The sequence below is a fragment of the Entelurus aequoreus genome, linkage group LG03, assembly GCF_033978785.1.
Source record: "Entelurus aequoreus isolate RoL-2023_Sb linkage group LG03, RoL_Eaeq_v1.1, whole genome shotgun sequence".
NCBI classification, from domain to species: domain Eukaryota; kingdom Metazoa; phylum Chordata; class Actinopteri; order Syngnathiformes; family Syngnathidae; genus Entelurus; species Entelurus aequoreus.
Genome location: NC_084733.1, coordinates 93,529,171 through 93,535,280, shown reverse-complemented (window position 1 = coordinate 93,535,280; position 6,110 = coordinate 93,529,171). Strand labels below are relative to the sequence as shown.

General features: G+C 36.8%; 1 protein-coding gene across 3 annotated transcripts in view; it reads right to left on the bottom strand.

Moving 5' to 3' along the window:
- LOC133647138 (tyrosine-protein kinase Fyn-like) overlaps positions 1-5,530 on the bottom strand; it is a 79,099-nt gene extending 73,569 nt beyond the window's left edge. For all 3 annotated transcript variants that reach the window (XM_062043276.1, XM_062043273.1, XM_062043274.1), the window contains exon 1: positions 5,284-5,530. The gene's annotated coding sequence lies outside the window, so the exon portion shown is untranslated. The remainder of the gene's footprint in view (positions 1-5,283) is intronic.
- Between the last annotated feature and the right edge of the window lie 580 nt (positions 5,531-6,110).

The following is a 6,110-nucleotide window of genomic DNA, read 5'->3' as shown; positions in this document are numbered from 1 at the left end:
ACTCATCTGGTCCTTACGGGCTACCTGGTGCCCGCGGGCACCACGTTGGTGACCCCTGTCTTAGAGGAAGATTCAGTCCATACTTGGTGGTGGTAAGCTGCCAAAGTAGCTACAGCTGACCCTGGGCTGGACTGACAGTTTTATGGGTGACACCCCTGCACAACTCGGTGACCCTCTCGTGACCAACCCAGAAAAATAAATACATCTGGACCCGCCACTGGTGTGTGTTGGGTAATGCCATGTAAAGCACTTTATATTGTCTTTGTTCTGATGTGTTGATTGATTGATTGATTGATGTCTTCAAAGGGAGACGTATAAACAAATCTAGAATCTTGTCACAGAACAAATTAAACTTGTAAGTGGAGGTGTTTGGGTTTAAGATGTTTGGGGGGGGGAATGAGGATTCTTGAGTAACATGGATTAGATGTTACATAAAGTTGAAGCATTTGGAGGATTACGGCTTTACCAAAGATGTCTGCAGCTCTCTACCAGCCTGCGGATGTTTCCTGCGCTTGCCAGGGTGATGGCCACCAAATGACTCCACCTTTAAATGCGGGGCCTGTTTTGCTGCCAATGGAACTGCTGCTTTAAACGGGACAATGAAAAAGGAGGATTAGCTCCAAATTGTTCAGGACAAGCTAAAATCCTCAGCCCGGAGGTTGGGTCTTGTTGGGTGTTCCAACAGGACAATGACCCCAAACACACCTCTAAAGCATACTTGCCAACCTTGAGACCTCCGAATTCGGGAGATTGGGGGGGGTTGTTGAGGTGGGTGGGGCCGGGGGCGGGGTTAAGGAGTATATTTATAGCTAGAATTCACTGTATCAAGTATTTCTTTTATATATATATATATATATATATATATATATATATATATATATATATATATATATATATATATATATATATATATATATATATATATATATATATATATATATATATATATATATATATATATATATATATATATAGGGATGTCCGATAATGGCTTTTTGCCGATATCCGATATTCCGATATTGTCCAACTCTTTAATTACCGATACCGATATCAACCGATAAATGCAGTCGTGGAATTAACACATTATTATGCCTAATTTGGACAACCAGGTATGGTGAAGATAAGGTACTTTTTTTTAAAAGTTAGTAAAATAAGACAAATAAATTAAAAACATTTTCTTGAATAAAAAAGAAAGTACAACAATATAAAAACAGTTACATAGAAACTAGTAATGAATGAAAATGAGTAAAATGAAGTGTTAAAGGTTAGTACTATTAGTGGAGCAGCAGCACGCACAATCATGTGTGCTTACGGACTGTATCCCTTGCAGACTGTATTGATATATATTGATATATAATGTAGGAAGCAGAATATTGATAACAGAAAGAAACAACCCTTTTGTGTGAATGAGTGTAAATGGGGGAGGGAGTTTTTTTGGGTTGGTGCACTAATTGTAAGTGTATCTTGTGTTTTTTATGTTGATTTAATAAAAAAATAAAAAAATAAAAAATTTAAAAAATTTAAAAAACGATACCGATAATAAAAAAAACGATACCTATAATTTCCGATATTACATTTTAACGCATATATCGGCCGATAATATCGGCCGATATATGTCCGATAATATCGGCAGGCCGATATTATCGGACATCTCTATATATATATATATATATATATATATATATATATATATATATATATATATATATATATATATATATATATATATATATATATATATATATATATATATATATATATATATATATATATATATATATAAAAGAAATACTTGACTTTCAGTGAATTCTAGCTATATATAAATAAAAGAAATACTTGAATTTCAATGTTCATTTATTTACACATACACACACATAACACTCCTCTCTACTCATTGTTGTATTTGAAAGTGCAATGCTTTGCAGCCAGTAGCACAGCCTATGAAGGAGCATGGGTATGGGCAGCATCGGTGAAATTTAATTTGCGGGAAAGGAGTGAGTTTAGGGTTGAATTGTCCATCCTCGTTCTATTCTCTGTCACTATCTTTCTAACCATGCTGAACACCCTCTCTGATGATGCGTTGCTGGTGGAGGTGGGCGGGGTTGGGGAGGGAGGGGGGGGTTTGGTGGTAGCGGGGGGTGTATATTGTAGCGTCCCGGAAGAGTTAGTGCTGCAGGGGATTCTGGGTATTTGTTCTGTTGTGTTTATGTTGTGTTACGGTGCGGATGTTCTCCCGAAATGTGTTTGTCTTTCTTGTTTGGTGTGGATTCACAGTGTGGTGCGTATTTGTAACAGTGTGACCTGTATGGCTGTTGACCAAGTATGCCTTGCATTCACTTGTGTGTGTCTAAAAGCCGCATATATAATGTGACTGGGCCGGCACGTTGTTTGTATGGAGGAAAAGCGGACGTGATGACAGGTTGTAGAGGACGCTAAAGGCAGTGCCTTTAAGGCACGCCCCCAATGCTGTTGTCCGGGTGGAAATCAGGAGAAATTCGGGAGAATGGTTGCCCCGGGAGATTTTCGGGAGGGGCACTCAAATTCGGGAGTCTCCCGGGAAAATCGGGAGGGTTGGCAAGTATGGTCAAAAGTGGTAAAGGAATGGCTAAATGAAGGTTTTAGAATGGCCTTCCCAAAGTCCTGACTTAAAGGTGTGGACAATGCTGAAGAAACAAGTCCAACACATTTAGCTGAACTGCAGCAACTTAGTGGTCAAGTGGTCAAGCAGAAGCTTGTGGATGGCTACCAAAAGCGCCTTATTGCAGGTCAACTTGCCAAGGGACAATGGGAGACCGGGCTTTCTGCTCCGCCGCTCGCTCCCAGTCTGTGGAACCGGCTTAATAAGAGCCTCAAGATGCTGTATCCATTCTCCAACTTCAAAAAGAACTGAAAACTTACCTATTAAGCACCTATCTCTAATGCCTCATGTGGGGTAGACTACTGTTGGGGTTTTGCATGGTTGAATGTATGTATGTATGTATGTGTATGCTTGCTTTACTACTATTATCTTGTGTTTATCATATAGCGTTGTTGTTTTTGTTTTTTTTGTGTGTGCTTGCCACCATGTTTCATCATTCCATGTATATACTGTCCTCTGGAACCCTGTCAAAAGCTTCTTCTAGCTTATTTGGGGGACCCTTTCATTGGTATTGTGAATAAAAATAAAACTTGAATGAACTTGAACGTTCTCCCTGACCTCCTGAGGGTACCACAGACTGTGAATGCTTTTAAAAAAAGGCTTAAAAACCCTTCTTTTTTTTAAAAAACAACCTTTTTTTTTTAGATGTATGCATACTAGTTCTAGCTATTAGGCCGTTTTAGTTTTTATTTGTATTTATTTGTATTATCCTTTTATTATTTTTTAATACACTGTAGCACAGGGGTCACCAACGCGGTGCCCGCGGGCACCAGGTAGCCCGTAAGGACCAGATGAGTAGCCCGCTGGCCTGTTCTAAAAATAGCTCAAATAGCAGCACTTACCAGTGAGCTGCCTCCTATTTTTTAAATTGTATTTATTTACTAGCAAGCTGGTCTCGCGTTGCCCGACATTTTTAATTCCAAGAGAGACAAAACTCAAATAGAATTTGAAAATCCAAGAAAATATTTTAAAGACTTGGTCTTCACTTGTTTAAATAAATTCATTCATTTTTTTACTTTGCTTCTTATAACTTTCAGAAAGACAATTTTAGAGAAAAAATACAACCTTAAACATGATTTTAGGATTTTTAAACACATATACCTTTTTACCTTTTAAATTCCTTCCTCTTCTTTCCTGACAATTTAAATCGATGTTCAAGTAAATTTATGTTTTTTATTGTAAAGAATAATAAATACATTTTAATTTAATTATTAATTTTAGCTTCTGTTTTTTCGACGAAGAATATTTGTGAAATATTTCTTCAAACTTATTATGATTAAAATTCAAAAAAATCATTCTCGAAAATCTGTAGAATCAAATTTAAATCAAGTTTTTTGAATTTCTTTTAAAATTTTTGTTCTGGAAAATCTAGAAGAAATAATGATTTGTCTTTGTTAGAAATATAGCTTGGTCCAATTTGTTATATATTCTAACAAAGTGCAGATTGGATTTTAACCTATTTAAAACATGTCATCAAAATTCTAAAATTAATCTTAATCAGGAAAAATGACTAATGATGTTCCATAAATTATTTTTTTTATTTTTTCAAAAAGATTCGAATTAGCTAGTTTTTCTCTTCTTTTTTTTCGGTTGAATTTTGAATTTCAAAGAGTCGAAATTGAAGATAAACTATGTTTCAAAATTTAATTGTCATTTTTTTCGTGTTTTCTCCTCTTTTAAACCGTTCAATTAAGTGTAAATATAATTAATTATTAATTATTAACATAGAGTTAAAGGTAAATTGAGCAAATTGGCTATTTCTGGCAATTTATTTAAGTGTGTATCAAACTGGTAGCCCTTCGCATTAATCACTACCCAAGAAGTAGCTCTTGCTTTCAAAAAGGTTGGTGACACCTGCTGTAGCACTTTGAGGTTGTTTGCTCAATGTAAAGTGCTTTTATACAAATAAAATCTATTATTATTATTATTATTATTATTAAGGGACATGTAAGCAAATAGTAACATTGCTGTATGTATACTTTTGATTAGTCACATTTTCAGTAGAGCCATAATAAATTCATAAAAGAAGCAAACTTCATGAATGTTTTTTTGTGAGCAACAAGTATGTGCTCCAATCACTACATCACAAAAAAATAAGAAATGATTGTAAACTCAAGACAGCCATATAAACTAAAACTAATACATGAATTCAGAACCACAGAAAAATAAAGGAGTTTAGCACTTTCTTCCAACTTAGCGCATTTTGCACTGCTGCCTGCGTGCAGCATGGCACAACGGTGGTGATGCCTCGGAGGTGGTGTCCTTCACATGACTCCACCAGAGGATGCTGATGGTGCTGAGGAAGGTGGGAGGCGGATGATAAACAACAACAACAAGACGCCTTGTACGTGCGGAAGGAAAAGCAACCTTTAAGTAAGACCCGTGGGATTAATTAACTTTGCTTCATTTGACTTAGAAACGACTGGTGTTGACATTTGTGTAGAAATGATCCCAATTGAACTACGGCTACAAAACAATATAGTAAGCCAGCAGGCTGACATTTAAACAAACAAACATTACAAACATTTTGTCCCTCATTTTAATCCCAATGAGTCTTTACCTGGTTAAATAAAGGAAATTGATTGATTGATAAGTCGTTATGTTGCTTTTATTAATTGGCAGCAAATGAATGAATGAATTCTTACCCGTTCATGTGCAGTCAATAATCCCAAACGTTAAATTCCACCGGGCGAATAACAGAAGTGCAGTGAAGGCTGATGCTGTGGTGGCCATCAGACACTAACTGCATGTGTGTGTGTGTGTGTGTGTGTGTGTGTGTGTGTGTGTGTGTGTGTGTGTGTGTGTGTGTGTGTGTGTGTGTGTGTGTGTGTGTGTGTGTGTGTGTGTGTGTGTGTGTGTGTGTGTGTGTGATGCCGTTAGCTCTGCAGGCCCATAGTGAGACTGCTGATGCTGCCTTCACGGGACGTGGGATATATTTGACGCACGCAGAACAAACACACGAACTCGTTATTCATGGCTCAGATTTTACATCCTAAAATAAACATTTTTGTGTTTTCTTATCAAGCCACGTGTTTATAATGTTTTAGATTATTTTAATGTCAGTTCCGATGACGTTGAATGCATCGGCGTTCCGGAAGGGAGACTTTTACACGTGGTCGGCAAATGTGTCATTTCGTGTTGACTGGCAGTACGTCTAGCCAATCACAAGGTGGCGTGAAATAGTGGGCGGGTACCAGATGACTGCACAACAAATATATTCATTAAATAAATATGTCGTGGTTGGACTCGTCGTAGTATTTTCATTATTTATAATGTGAAAGAGAAATGGTCCACTTAATCCGTTTTTGCCGTCCACTGGATTTATTTTCAACTTGTCATAGAGCGCCATCTTCAGTCTAATTGCAGAACAGCTGGTTCAATGACTTACTGTAATTATGACTTATTACTCATATTTTCTTAATCGTGCTATAATGACATTTGTACTGCCCCTAATTCGTGTTTTTTGTGTTGT